This window comes from Suncus etruscus, chromosome 17, assembly GCF_024139225.1.
Source record: "Suncus etruscus isolate mSunEtr1 chromosome 17, mSunEtr1.pri.cur, whole genome shotgun sequence".
NCBI lineage: Eukaryota > Metazoa > Chordata > Mammalia > Eulipotyphla > Soricidae > Suncus > Suncus etruscus.
The window spans coordinates 4,942,552-4,959,332 of NC_064864.1; positions in this window are offsets into that span (position 1 = coordinate 4,942,552).

A 16,781-nucleotide genomic window follows, 5' to 3' on the forward strand; every position below is an offset into this window, starting at 1 on the left:
CTCTGTGATCTGAGTTAAAACAGGCCATGTTATTTTGCAAACGCCAAAATTTATTAAAGATCTCCAAGACGTGAGCACATAAAGATGTTTAACAGAAATTATTTAAATTTTTGGGTCAGAGAAATAATTTAGCAACTAAGGTGCTTGCATACACTCAATCAATCAGGAAGGTTCAATCCCTGACACCCTATGTGATCGATCCCCTACTACCTGCAAAATGTGATTTCTAAACTCAGAGATAGGAAGGAGTAAACCCTGAGCACTGCTAGCTGTGATCCCCAATTCAAAATTAAAATAAAGAAAAACTGTCTAAACTTTTGTTTTGTAGAACTTAATGGCATATCATGATTATGTACCAGTGTTCTCACTTGAGGGAAATTAGCTAGAAATTTTCCTTTTAATTCCTAGTCATTACAGAAATCTCTTCGTCGAGTTTCTCTAGTTCTTTTTAACTTCCTTTCTGTGAGAGGAACAGTGAATTTAAAGCTTCTCAACAGATGAAACTTGTTTGATTCCTCCTAGCCTTGTGCTGATTCTTAGAAAGAGTTTGCCTATCATCTGCCATCTGCCACCAGGGCCCAACCAGCTGCATGTTGCTATGTGATACTGCAGTGAAAAGCGAAGACTTATACAGCACTCAGCAGACTGCCATAGAGGGAACCTGTGATCCCATTACACAGTCCCTTAAAATAAGCTCACCACATTTACACCCATTTAACTCATCTCAACTGTTTATATCACTTCATTCATTCCAAGATTGGCCCTAAGCTACAGTGACGGCCATGACACTTGCTTTCTTCTAGAACTTTCCTCCTGGAGATGGCACTGTTGGGTTGAAACAGTACATGAAGTTAATGAGACAAATCTTTGGGCTGTCTCACTTATTTATACTTCACTGGGGTAGATGAGTGTGGGGACTCAAGTATCCCAGATTTTTGCACGAGGTGACAAATTCTATTGTCATTTCTCTGGTATTTTTAATATCAACCAAAAAATAAATGCCGGTCATAAATAGCATTGAACAAATAGCAATGCCTTCTCACATCTTGGGTATTTTTTTTTCTCATTTTAATCATCTTCCCACTTATCATATGCATGAAAGCTGAATTATTTTCAGCCTGTGGCTTTCTGTGACTTCAATGGCAGACAGCAGGAGAGTCTTGAAAGCTGTGAAGCCAAGATAAATTTAATGGGTCAAAACAAATTTCATAGCACCTGTTGGTCTTTAAAAAACCTCTTAGCAAGCCAGTACTACTCTTCCCAGGAGACTTGCAGACAGTCGTTCCTAGATTATTTGGATTTTTCATGCTCTTTAGTCACTATTCAACACATATCATAAAACCCACATCCCTTTATTTTAATAGTAATATCAAGCATGGCTCAGTGCTTCTTAAAACTTCAATTCCAAACAGAAATGTTTTGGAGAAATTCAATACTCATAAAGCTGATTTCTACATATTGATTTTATATGAACTACAAAGGGCATAAAAAATACAATGTGGAATTTTAAAAGAGATGCCCACAAGTGGTATGATTCATTTAAAAAGATTTAGGAGATGCTTGCTGTTTTTGTTTTGCTTTAATTTCCCCTCCACCCCCGGCCCAATATTCTGGCAAGAAGGCAACTTTCTCCAAAGTAGAAACTGTTTTTCTTCTATTTTAGGACACACCATCTATGTGACATTTAAGTGAAAGTAGATTGAAAAGACTACGAAAGGATGAATGTCTCACCAGTCACAAAAATACATTCATTTGCTTTAGGAACAAAATTGTGTCTTTTCCTAATAAAAGACAAAGTAATAGTGCCACAATAACTAACGTGTATTGAACATTAAAGTTTATGCTAGGCCTGCTGCATGCCTTCTTTCTAAAATTTTACTACAATTCTATGATTCGTTTTCCTCCATTCAACTTTTTTATTTTTATAAGTTTGGGCACTGAGAGGTTAAATAACCTCTTCAGGTCCATCAAACAAACAGCAGAGCTAAGATTCATCTAATATCCTCCCCAATAACCTCAACATGTTAGGTTCCAGAGCTCATTTCCTTCTATGCGTGATAACATCATTGTACACTAATAATATTTTTCATCTTTCTCTGACGATAAATTGTGTGTCAGGTTTATAACCTCATCTATAAAGACTTTCTTGGGGGATAGCAGGTTCTTTAAACGAGTCTTTGTTTTAGATTGAAGGTCATACCCTGGAGTGCTGGTGTGAGGTAGTGACTATTCCTAGTTTTGTGCTCAAGTGAGCCCTGAAGTTGTTTCAGGGACCCTCTGAGGTGTAAGAAATTTGAACCCGGGTCAGCAGAATGCATGACAAGTGCTTTGACTCCTTTCATATCTCTCTGGCCCAGGGATCAAGGTCTTTATTAGAATTCCTCATTATTTCTCAACTTCTTAGTGTGTATTATTTTTTACATTCCTTTGGTTATAAAAAAACTATTTAAGTACTTTCTGTCATATTGGGTATATTAATTGGAAACTTAAGAAGCAACTAAAATCAGTTCGAAATGAGAATAACTACATGGGAAACTAATTGATTCTGATCTCTTTTTTTTCTATTCATAATTAGATAACAAGTGTAGCTTCTTTTTAACATTTTCTGTACTTCCTGACATAAAATCTTTCTCTCCTAAGGAATAAAGGAGAGACAAGCTGCTAGCTGAAACCTACTGCTACTTGTTTTTTCTATTCCTAAAGATGGGTTCTGAATATTTATTTCAATTATTATTATCAAGTGGGAGGAAGGATAAAATTGGCATAGACCTACTTAAAAATAAACTAGAGCATGTCCTTAGGATAAATCTCTTTATTTTAGAAAGTGTAGCAATCAATGAGGCCATTTAGACTTGCAGATGTGAATTTTGTCCAGGGATGATAGAAAGTAAAAAACATCTTTAATGGGCTATGATTTTCTTTTTTGTTTGTTCAATTTTTAATTTTTATTTTCTAAGTGAGATGCTTTGCAATGTTGTTCATAATAATGTTTCATATATACAATGACCCAACACTAGTATAAATTTCACTGTATCAATGCCCCCAAGTTCCCTCCTACCCTCCCAAGTTGTAATTTTTTAAGTTTGGTTCTTATATTTTGGGTCTCATGTTTACAGAGTTATCACAATTCAGATGGGGCTATTTGAGTCTATAGAATAATTTAAATAGTCTCAACTTTTTGACAATATTGATTCTTTTAATCCATGTACATACATATTGTTCAATTTTAAAACTTCATTTAAAAACAGAGGTTACCCATATCTATAAATAAATTTGCTTGTGGATAACATGCAAATGTGTGTTCTAATAAATACCAGAAATCTAAAGTAGCAGCGGGGCCTTGAGCAAAGGGTTCCTGTATTGGTTAAACCCTTTTCCTATATCTGCAGTAAGGAGAAAATACTAAGAGACTTGGAGAATTCATGACCAATATCTTCAGAGCAGTAATGAATTCATGCTGAACTTCGTGTTTTCTTGCTAAAATTGTTTTGTGTTAGCCTCCAATCTTTTGGGCCACACCCGGCGGTGCTCAGGGGTGACTCCTGGCTGTCTGCTCAGAAATAGCTCCTGGCAGGCACGGGGGACCATATGGGACACCGGGATTCGAACCAACCACCTTTGGTCCTGGATCGGCTGCTTGCAAGGCAAACACCGCTGTGCCATCTCTCCGGGCCCTAGCCTCCAATCTTGTGATTAATAGATGCTGTTTGCTTTGGGACATTAGGAAAAAAAAAAAAACCTTCTGCCCAACTGTATAAAATAAAAAAAAAAAAGTCTTCGAAACATACAAATCAGGGGCTTAAGTGATAGCACAGTAGTAGGGCATTTGCCTTGCACACGGCTGATCTGGGACGAACCCAATTTCAATCTCTGGCATCCCATATTGTCCCCCAAGCCTGCCAGGAGCAATTTCTGAGTGCAGAAACAGGAGTAATCCCTGAGTGGCACCAGGTGTGGCCCAGAAACCAAACCCTCCCAAAAAAGAAAGAAATGTACAAGTCAAGTCTGTCTGTCGCAACTGTCTGATATCAGAGATTATAAACAGTCAACCGGAAAAGAAATAATCCATTCTTGGAAATTGTTTAGATAGGCACCCTAACCTATATGTAACAGTTCTCATCTTTTTAAAGGTATATTTATATTTTTGAGGAAAAAAAGAGGAAATTAGCAATTTAGACTGCCAATTCAAATGTCTTGCCCCTCATCTCTCAGTCAAATTAGGTAGAACCTAACTTGACAGGAAGAGCATGAAGAGTAAAAGAGTGTGGTCCTCTCTCTTACAGATTAGAGAGAGTTTCTCTTTCTACTGGTTTGGAAGAAAACAATAATAATAAATAGATAGATAGATAGATAGATAGATAGATAGATAGATAGATAGATAGATAAAATAAGTCATCAACTAGGACTATTAGAACCTTTATTTGAAAGCTATGTGAAATCTAATTTTTTAAGAAACTAGCATTTGTTGTAACTTACTCCTTGAGGTCACAATACTATGTTATAAAAATATTTTAACTCATAGCAATAGATACTATCCTTGAATCCATTTTACAGATGGGTAACTGAGGCTCAGAGGTGATAACCAATAAAAACATTGTCAATGTAGTTCTAAGTGAAGCTGATTTTCATTCTACTGAGTTGCTTGTTGTTTCACAAAACACTTTTCAATCTAAAAAAATGTAGCTGCTCAACAAAATACCTATAAAGTAAATGGAAAATATGTGCTCACACTTTATTTTTGGTGGTGGTGGGGCTCTCCCATGTGGTACTCAGGAGGTATGGCCACACCATAATTAGCCACTCATTCAAGGCAAGACTCTGAGAATTCTATGCTGCTTATCATTGTAGTGATGGGGACACAAGGACCATCCCAGCAGTCCTGGTGACCTCCAGGATCATAGCTACCAATGTTGGCAGATCATGCATTGCCAGAAATTGAACCTGGGTTATGTGCATGTTAGGCAAGTGACCTAACTGTTGTCCTACCATCCAACCCCTTCATTTATATATTTTTAAAGTTACTCTAAGACAAGTTGCATTTCTTATGACAACTTGTCCAGTGAACCATTGTCAGAAAAGGAGTCATTGACTATGCTAGCTTCTTTTGACTCATAGTTCTGTTTTTTCTAATCCCTCAGAATTACATCCAACAATATTAATTAGATACTGATGCAAAAAATATCACTCTGCTGGTTCATGTAAAAGATAAACAAAGTATGGTTTTGAGCCACAAGAAACTTAGAATTTCAACATAAATAGAAAACCACCTCAAATTTCTTTTAGTAAATGCTTCTGACCATCAAACGATATGTGCCAGGTACTGTCCAAAGTATTAGGAATGACTGATGATAAGAATTAGCTGTTTCTGTCTTAAAGCCCATCATGTAGAGGAGGAGGCAAGTGAAAGAACAATTGCAAAGCTGTAAGGATAAGGATTATAAGGAGGTAGAAGTTGTTTAATTTTGTCTTGCTAGAAAAGGGTGAGAGCTATATCTGGAAAATTGACACAGAAAAGGTGCATTGAGATGGAACTTTCTAGTTCAGTGAGTTAGGAAAAGGCGCCTTAGATCAAATGCATATCCCAAAACCAAAACCCAGAAGAAGGTGGAATCATGTGTTGAAGTCTAGATAATGGATCAGAACCAGAGGAACAGCAGAACCTTGGAAGCAGAGACTAGATGGATAGTAGAGCAAGTAAGATGGTTGTTCTTCATGTAGCCGCACCAGATTCGAACCCCAGCATACCATATGTCCCCCAAACACCGCCAGAAGTAAATTTTAAATGCAGAATCAGGAATAACCCTTAAGTATCACTACGTGTGACCCCCCCCCCAAAAAAAAGAGAAAAAAAGAAAGAGTTATAGAGCAAAAGGGGAGAAATGAGTATGGCAAGGGTGAACAAAGGCCAGGCCCCAAGTCATTTGTATGTGGGTCTATGGTTGCCAAGAGGAAACAGCACCAGACTGAAAGGATGGGGCATCTCAGATTTGTTGGAAAGGATTCTTTGTAATCCTTTATTTTCAAATTGCAACGTCGCAAATTTATTTTCGTTGTTAGGTTGTCATTAGGAAAATCATTTCAATTTAAACAGAATCAGTAAACCATTAGGTCTGGGTCACCAAAGTTGTCAAAATCCACATCTGTGAACATTTTCTAGGATTATATCATGATGTCTACATTTGAACTAACTTGCCACCGTGCCATCTGTTTCAAACTGGTTCTCACAGGTGGCTTGGCTGCCTCTACTCTGTCAAGTATGCTGCAAGTTATTTTTTTTTAAAGAAGCAAGTTAAAAAAGAAATAGTGTTTGCCAAAGTGTGTTACGTAAGGTGAAAATAATTATTCACAAGGTACAAGGAAAATTATCTTAATATATGTGGAATGAGAAGGGAGTTGAGCTGATGGGGATGGAAGGGTGAGTAGGTGAAGGAGAAATACCAGAATGGTGGCAATAAGGGACAGATCGAGTTGTTCTATTCTGGTTGCTAAAATGCCTCATTTGCCCTCATTTTCTGTCTCAAAAAGCAATTAGAAGCTTAGATATTAGTAAGCTTTGTCTTTGATTTAGCTCTTTGATTTAAAGAAATCAAGAGGAGGGGGAGCAAGAGAGAGAGAGAGAGAGAGAGGAAGAAGTGGCCTGAAAACCCCACAGTCAACATATTTTTGTAGAATTTGTCTGCACATCCCATCAGCTAATTACCCAAAGACTAATCAGGATGTTGAATATAACAAAATGTTTCACTCACAGAGAAAAAAGATATTAAAAAAAACTAACACTTAGTATACATCCTGATTGGGGAAGAAAAAATAAAAAGTGTCAGTGAAGAAATTTTATTTTGCAGACTAAAGTCAAGAAAATAGAGTTGACTAATTTGGAATCTGAACTATTTCAAGTAGGGGCCCCTCCATTCCTGATTTAGGGTTTTCAATGGTCGATCTCCCACCATGACAGCATAAACTATAAATGATTTTTGTTTTCTTCCGAGAACAAGTAGGTGGTTGATTTAGAGGCTGTTGGACTAGTTCAATTTTCAAAACAAGTGATTTATTGTGGATCGTTCTGAATTGGTCTTTTAATAAGTTGAGTTTTGTTCTTTTTTTTTTTTAAGAAAAAACAATGATAACTGGATTTCTGGTCTGCTGACTCAGTAAATTAAAGTTATCAAAGCAATGCCAAGTTTCCTTGTCCATATTTTGCTCCAATCCCCACAGCAGGAGGGGGCAGGTGAACCACTTTGGAATTTCTTGCTTCTAAGATCTAACAAGGACACCAAGCTGCTTTGTTGTTTTGTTCTTATTGAAGGTCAGACTGCAACAATCTTGACACTCAGGAAGCAATTCAATTTTGTTTAGGGATTGTATCTGGTAATTACACTCACCCTAAATCTATGCCTCAGTTGTAAATCGAGAAGAAACGTTCCAACAACCATCCTATGAACACTTTTATAAGGCAATTTAAAAAATGTTCAAGAACCTTCAAGGTGTAGACAATTCGTTGATATCTAGGAGGATTGTGATTAAAAAGTCATTAGATTTAATTATATGAAACATAAGGATTCGTCCTTTAAAAAAATGAAATTCGGTCAGATCATTCTGAATACTTACTTCAGTTTGAATGGACACCTTAATATGTATAAACCAGTATTTGGTGGCACCAAATACTTTTTCCCACAACTGCTTTTTTACTGTTTCTATGAGAGAAAATGAAACCAAGTGGGTTTTAGAAACAAATAAATGCACTTAAATAAAACTGTCAAGGGTTGGGACTGGAGAGATAATAGAGTGTAGGGTGCTTACCTTGCTTGCAGCTGACATAAATTTAAATAATCTCTGGCACCCAGAGTCCTCTGACCACTACCAGACAGGATTCCTGTGTGAAGAGCTAGGAAGGAGTAAGCCCTGAGCACAGCCAGGTGTGCCCCAAACACACACACACACACACACACACACACCACTGTGGTTTGCACTACTGTTAATCAAGGGGTCCTATTTATGTCACTTTCATCATAGAACTTCCTCTACTCTAACTGTACTCTCCACTCTTGTGGCAAGCTTCAGACCATGGACTGGTTCTCCTAATACTAATCTCCATTATATCTGACTATCATCCCCACAATGGCTTTTATTTTCATTATATCACACAGATGAGTGAGATTATCTATATTTACCCCTCTACCTCTGATGCATTTCATTCAGCAGAATAATCTCCATATCCATTCATGTATAAGCAAATTTCATAGCATGATAATTTCTCATGGTTGTGTAGAACCGATTTCATTGTGTAGATACAAGTTTCTTTAGCCACTCTTGATGTTGGGCACCTGGGTTGCTTCTAGATTCTGACTATTGTAAATAATGCTGCGATGGACATAGGAATGCATAGGGCATTTTTGTATTGTATTTTTATGTTCCTATGATATATCCTTAGGAGTGTATTGTTGGATCATATAAGGAGCTCAATATCCAGTTTTTTAAGGAATCAATATTATTTTCCAGAAAGGATGGACTAGATGTCATTTCCATGACTAGCAAATGAGAGTCCCTCCCCCCCCCCCACATCCATGTCATCACTGGTTGTTCTTGTTCTTTGTGATGTGTGACATTCTCGGTAGTGTAATATGATGCCTTATTACTGTTGTGATTTGCATCTTCCTGATACAAATGTGGAGCATTTCTTCATGTGCCCTTTGGCCATCTGTATTTATTCTTTGAGGAAATGTCTATTCATTTCTTCTCCCCATTTTTAGAAGGAGTTGGATTGTTTTTCTTGTTAAGTTCTGCCAGTACCATACAGATCTGAGATATTAACCCTTTATCATATGGGTATTAGGTGAATAGTTTTCCCTTTTCTGTGAGTAGCTTTTGTATGCTAGTAATTTTTCCTATGAATTACAAAAGCTTCTCAGTTTAATATATTCCCATTTGTTTATCTATGCTGCCACTTGTTTGGACAGTAAGATGCCCTTTAGTCCTAAAGTCATGAATTGTTTAGCCTGTTTTCCTTTATGTACCTCGTGATTTTAGGACTGATTTCAAAGTCTTTAATCCATTTTAATTTGACCTTTGTGAATGGTGTTAAAGAGAGGTTGGAGTTCAATTTTTTGCCTGTAGTTGATGAGTTTTCCAAACACCACTTATCGAAGAGGATTTTCTTCCTCCTATTAGTATTTTTTGCCCCTTTATCAAAGATTAATTGGTGTATACCTGGATGTCTGTCTCAGAATACTGAAGTCTTTTCTATTAATCTGAGGGCCTGTCTTAGTCCAATGCCATGCTGTTTTAATGACTATTGCTTCATAGTTCAATCTAAAATTAGGGAAAGTGATGCCCCTCTTCTTTTTCCTAAGGATTGTTTTAGCTATTCATAGGTGTTTATTGTTCCAAATGAGTTTCAGCAGTGTTTGATCCATTCCTTTGCAATATGTCATGGGTATCCTTAAAGGGATTGTCTTAAATATGTAAGGTTAATTCTCCCTATCCATGAGCACAGTATGTGTTTCCATTTTCTTGTATCTTTTTTTGGTTTCTTGAAGTGGTGTTTTGTAGTTTCTATGTGTAGGTCTTTCACCTCTTGGTTTTCTGAGGCACAAATGTAAATGGGATTTTTAATGTCCTTTCTTCACTTTCATTATTTGTATATAAAGATGTTATGAATTTTTATGTGTTAATTCTGTGGCCTGCCATTTTATTATACAAATCTATTGTGTCTAGAAGCTTTTTTATAGAGCCGTTAGGATTTTCTAAATACAATATATCATCTTCAAACAGCAAGAGCTTGGTTTTTCTATGGCAAATACTTCTAGTACTATCTTGAATATAAATGGCAAGAGGGGATTATCTTGTCTTCTGCTGTACCTTAAAGAAAAGGCTTTCAGTTTTCCTTCATTGAGTATAATATTTGCCATGGACTTATGGCAAATGGCGTTAACTATATTGAGAAAAGTTTCTGCCATTTCCATCTTTATGGGAGTTTTTAATCATGAATGGGTGATGGACTGTGTCAAAAACTATCTGCATCTATTGATTTGATCATATGATTCTTATTTTACCTTTATTGATATAGTGTGTTATGTTGATTGACTTGCATATGTTAAACTATCCTTGCATCTCAGGAATAAATTCTATTGGTCATGGAGTATGATCTTCTTGGTGAGTGATTGCATCTATTTACTAGAATTTTATTGAGGATCTTTGTATCTGTATTCATGACGGATATTGGCCTCTAAAGATATTGGCCATTTTGGGATGGTATCTCTATAGTCTTTAGGTATCAGGGTGATGTTAGCTTCATATAAATTATTTGGGAGTGTTTCTGTTTCTTCAATTTCCTATAAAAGCCTGAAAAACATTGTCAGTAGGTCCTCTTTAAAGACTGAAAGAATTCACGAGTGAATCCATCTGAGTCTGAACTTCTGCATCTCGAAAGCCTTTTGATTACCATTTCAATTTCCCCAATGGTGATAGGTCTGTTCAGATATTACAGATCACCTTGGTTCAACCTTGAGATGTTATAGGAGTCCAAGAATTTATTCATTTCTTCCAGGTTCTCTTGTTTTGTGGATAAAGATTCTCAAAGTAATCTCTGATTACTGTCTACATTTCTATAGTACCTGTAGTGACCTTTTCCTTTTTATTTCTGGTTCAGTTTATGAAGTTTTTCTCTTTGTGAGAATTGCTAATGGTTTATAGATCTTGTTTATTTTTTAAAGAACCAACTCTTGATTTCATTGATCTTTTGAACTGTTCTTTTTTTGGTGCAGTTTATTAATTTCTGCTCTATGTTTATTATGTCTTTTTTCCTGCCTATTTTGGCTCATTTTGTTGCTCTTTCCTATTTCTTAAGCTGTGTTATTAAGTTACTTGTGTAGCCCTTTAATTCCTTTCTGATGAATGCTTATAAAGCTATAAATTGTCATCTTAATACTGCTTTTGCTGTATCCCACATATTCTGGTAATCCATATCTTTATTCTTATTTGCTTCCAGAAATCTTTTGATTTCCTCTTTGAGTTTATACTAATCCAGTAGTTGTTCAGTAGTGAAATGTTTAATTTCCAGATTTTAATGTTATGTCTCCATGTCTGTTTGTAATTTATCTATATTTTCAGCACATTATGGTCTGAAAAGAGAGTAAAAACAATTTCTTTTATTTTGTTTGTTTTTTTTATGGGTCATACTCGGTGGCGCTCAGGATTGCTCCTGGTTCTGCATTCAGAAATCGCTCCTGGAAGGCTTAAGGGACCATATGGGAAGCTGGGAATTGAACCTGGGTCGGTTGTATACAAAGCAAGCATCCTACTCTCTTTGCTATTTGCTCCAGTCCCTAGAAACAATTTCTATACTCTAAATTTTGTGAAGGTATGTTTTATGGTCTAGCATATAGTCTATTTTGGAGAAAGTTGCATGTGTATGGGAGAAAATGTGTATTTAATTTTCTAGGGATAAAGATATATCTGTATATACTAAGTCACTCCCTTTCTTCCTTCAGAGACATATGTTGGTTGAATTTTAGCCTTTTTGACCTATCAAAGGGTGGTAAAACAAAGTTGAAGTCTCTCATTATTATTGTGTTGTTGTTGGTGTCTTTCTTTAAATCTATCAGCAACTGTTTTAAATATTTTGCTGCTCCCTCATTGGAGATATATGTTTAGTAGTATGATTTCTTTCTGGTGTACATATCACTTAACTATATAATAAATGTTCATATCTGTCTCTTATAACCATTTTTTGTGGTTCTTGGCTCACACCCAGCAGTGCTCAGGGGTTATTCCTGGCTCCAGGCTCAGAAATTGCTCCTGGCAGGCACAGGGACCAAATGGGACGCCGGGATTCAAACCGATGACCTCCTGCATGAAAGGCAAACGCCTTACCTCCATGCTATCTCTCTGGCCCCCTCTTATAACCATTTAAATTTAAAGTCTATGCTTTATGATATTAATATAGTCATTGACCTTTTTAAGGGAGTTGTTTGCTTGAACGATTGTCCTCCAACCTTTGACTTTGAGTCTATGTTACCTCTGACTATTCAGATGTTTGTCTTGTAGGCAGCAAAATATTGGTTTCAACTTTTTGATCCATTTTACCACTCTGTGTCTCTAAATGGTACATTTAGTCCATTGTCATTGAGAGAGATTATTGTTATGAGATGAAATGTTATCTGCTTTTAGGAGTTTGGTATATTTGGTAGGCCTAACTTGCCTTAACGTAGACCCATCAACTCTTCTTTTAAGGTAAGTTTTGAGTCTGTTTTCTAGCTATTGTTTATCTGTGAAGCTGTATGTCCCTCCTTAAAACATGAATGCTATTGTTTATCTCTGAAGCTGTATGTCCCTCTTAAAATATGAATGCACATCTGTCTTGTAAAATATCCTTGGCAAATAATTCATTTCATTGAGTTTTATCACTATATCCCATCACTACCTTTAAGGCTTGAGAGTTGCTTATGATAAATCTACTGTAGATCTTAATGATGATTCTTTGTAATTTTTTGATGTGGTTTACATCAAGTGACTAGTATGTGCCATGGGATGCTTTTCTTTGGATTTCTTTTAGCTAGTACTCTTTGGGCATCCAGGATTGGTTTCATGCAATTTCAGAATATTTCAGAAATATTTCAGAAATAATGTCCTTGACTGTTGATTCTTCATTATGAACCGCAATTACTCTCATATTGTTTCTATTGAGTATATGCTATATTATATTGTCATTCTTCACTTTCTTTGAGGATTTTTCCAGCCTCTTTGTTGTCTGAAGATGTTATGCAGCTCATCTTCTACATCAATGGTTCTGTCTTCAGTGGTTATTACTCTGTCAGTGAGGTTTACATTTCACCTACCATGTTTTTCAGTCTTGATATTTCTGTTTTAAATTTTCTCATTTCTACTCTCATATCCGCTTGAGTCTTATAGGCTGTCCTTTTCATTGTTTTTTTTTAATTCTCAGAACATCCTTAATATTTACTCTTTGAAGTCATGATCATAAATGTTAGGTAGGTGGCTGATGTAGGCTGGGTCTCCAGAACTAGCATCTTCAGTCACAGGTGTGATGGTGTTCTGCATAGTTTTCCCACTGTGAACTTTGTTGTATGGAACTGATATTATGTAGGTGGTACAGCTCCTTTACTGGAATAAATGCATAGCTGCAGTCAAAGCATAGTTGTCTTTTCTGGTTTCACACAACTCAGCTCAATTTAAACTGGGGCTTTTTAAATCAAATTTTACCCACAAACTAAAGGCTGCTGCATCTAGATTCATGTACCTCAGATGATTCAAACTGGTGCTCTTTCAGTCAAAATTCTGGCTAATGCCTATGACCACTTTTACCGATCTCACATTCCTCAGTTAGGATCAAACAGAGGCTTTTTCTCCCCAAAACTCTGCCCACAACTGAAAGACTGTTGCATCTGGGGTTACATACCTCAGGTTTGATTCTAACTGGTGCTTTTAAGATACAAACTCTGGCACTGTATACTGTCTCACACACCTCAGCTTGAATCAAACTAGGGCTTTTTCCCCCAATTCCACCCACAGACATCAGGCACTGTGTCTGGGTTCACATACCTCAGATTCAATTCAAACTCCCCATTAGTCATTTCTGTATCTTATCTTTGATTACTATTTATTCCACAGTCCAATCCATTAACTATTTACAGAAAGGCAGTCATTTCATCTTTCTCCTTACCTTCCTCATTTCCTGAAATTTTTACTATGGCACTTAATAACGAGACTACATGGAATGTGAAAAGAGTTCATGTAAGCAATAATTATTTGCCATCCCACCAACTGGTCATGGAGTGAGCAAAGATATCCAGGACCTTCAATATCAAACCAGTGCTCTGGTTCACATTACATAGTACAAAAAAAGATTCGTGTAATCAAGCCCTGATGAAATTACTAATATAAAATATCATGTTATAAAAATGTATCTTGGATATCTTGATTCAATAGATAACCAGAAAAATTGACTTAAGGATTTATATTGTGAACCTTTCTCCTTACTTTCTACATAGGATAAAATGAAATAGGTGTTGAGGGAGTAAAGATATATAATAATAGGTAAATATCAATGTAAAAATAAATTTTAAAGTGTTAATTCTCATTTCAGCACAAAATTTATTTATATTATCGGAAATTGTGAGTACATAAAAGAGTCTTATAATAACTACTAATTATATACAATAATTTATTTCATATCAGAAGGATAAATAATATCAGTGAGGTCATGGAAACATCTTTATATTTGTAGATTTTTCTTGTCATTGCATATTAAATGCTGATATCTTACATGTGATACTAATACTCTCATACACTACACACCTCAATCATCTTTCCAACTTTCACTGAGTCTATAAATGGCTGAACTGAAGCTGAACTAAGAAATGGTTGGTAGGAGCAGAGAGATACAATAAAGAATCTAATACACTGAAGTAGAACTGAGATATATCACTCACTACTAAAAGCAATATTAATATCTACAGATTTCAGACATTAGCAGATAGCTATGTTTGTATACCATTTCTCTTATGTGCATATGATTCTAAAGGTAATGATTTCCAGTAGGATCCTGTTGTGTATGTAAGCATTTTAATGGGATTATTATGTTACCCTAGGGTGTGATCTGGCATTCTGCTCCAACCCTAGGGTGGTACCTGATTCTGCTCCCACCATTGGGTGGTACCTGATCCCACCATTGGGTGGTACCTGATTCTGGGGCATAAAAACAAGGGTCTGTGGAAGGTGAGAGGCTTTTTGTCCTGGACCTATTCTTAGGCCTTTTGGCTTCGACCTCTTCACGGAATAAAGAGCTGTTTTCATCAGAAGCCTGACTGCCTGTTGGCTTTTTTCCCCGCCGCATTCACTTCAGAACCGCCGACTAAACAGGGTAACAGATGTGTGGTCTCAGCTGGAGGAGAAAGGCCTCATCCTCCATCCCTCCATCAGTCAACCTTTTCAGGGGCTGACTTGCAACAATTTCTGGCATTATGTTGACAAATAGAAAACAATAAAAAAAAATAGGGCCACAGAGACAGCACAGAGGTAGGTCATTTGCCTTGCAAGTGGTTGACCCAGGACCGATGGTGGTTTCAATCCCAGCATCTTATATGGTCCCCCGTGCCTGCCAGAAGCAATTTCTGAGAAGAGTCAGTCAGGAGTTAATTCCTAAGCACCTACAGGTGTGGCCCAAAACAAAAAAAAGAAAAGAAAAAGAAAATGATAAAAGTGAAAAATTTACTTTTATCACTTCATCTGACTTGACAAATAAAATGATATGTTCTGTTCAAATCAGAGATCATCTCATATATTAGCCCAGAGAAATGCATATTACTTACCTCTAGCCAAAACTTCTAACTAGTTTTATTTTAGCATTTTCTGAGGTCAACCTTCAATAAACTTACTACAGAGCAAACCATTGTGTTCAGCTTGAAAATTATACTTTGTAATTATACTATTCTCCAGTAGTCATCCTGACTGGAATTTAAATAATCCAGGGAGCAATATGGCTTAACATATTATACATTTAAAATAGAGTTGGTGGTGAAATTTAAAGCAGAGGATATAGGCAGATAGCTCTATAATCCCCAAAGTTCATATCCAGGCATTTCAATTCCTTTATATATAATCTTTTAAGCTCACAATGTTTACTAGCTTTTTGTTTTCAAAGTAACACTGGTTTGGGAATAATTCTATTTGGGTGTGGTTCTTCCTAGTAAGAAATAATAAACCAATGTTCTCTTAAGCACACTGAATAAATATTATTTGGACTTGTCTTAAGGATGCTTATTAGTTACTTAAATATTTATGTCCTTAGCTGTCACATTCTTTTGTAAAATGAGTATATACATATTCGATGTGTATCGGGTGGAATTGTTGTAAATGTTCAAGATAATGTAAGTTAGGCTATGGAGCCTAGCAATCTGGCTCTATATTTACTCTTTGCATTTATTACCCTTGGACAAGTTGCCTTCACTTTTCTAGACTTTAATTTTCTCACCTGAAAAAAAGAAAAAATTTAGATGCATTTGTAAATTTTGTAGAGTCAGTACAATCCTAAGCAAGTGTTTGATAAGGAGGTGGATGGCAATCATGATGATGATGAGAATGATACCTACATACCTACAGAGTAGTAGCTCAATAGATGATAGTCACTTCTTTTGACATTATTGAATTTAAAGGATATTAAGTCCTACATCAAATTTTCCTAAACAAAAATGTGGTTCACCATTGTCTAATCTGATTTAGAATGAACTCATTTAGAAATAATCCAAGTTTGTCATTTATTAACTTGAAATTATTACAAAGAACGACCAGCATAAAAGGCTGAGTTTTCAATAATTTCATTTGGCAACTTTAAGTCCTGGCTTTGCATTAGAATAAAGTGATTTTTTTCAAAATGAGAACCAGGCAAAGCATGTCCATTCTACCCATCTCACAATAGGGCTATAGTTAGAGCTGCAGTAGTATTTGATGGTTACTGTAATAGCTTCATGAGAGTTACATGCCTGTATGTTTGTTAATTTGACATATGGTTTTAGGTTGCATATGCCAGAACTAAAGACCTAGACTGAACAGAAGTCTCAGCAATGAAGAACACACAAAATTAATATTTTAAAGTTATTTATTTTCTATCCTTTACTTCTAAAATTTCTATTCATTTAAGATTCTATAAATAGAAATTTTAAACTAGATTTGGCTAAATCACAGTCTATGAATAAAATGTTAACTGAGGAAATTTAAGTATCCACCAAATATTAAAATAGCTTATTAGAAAAAATAATAATAACTTA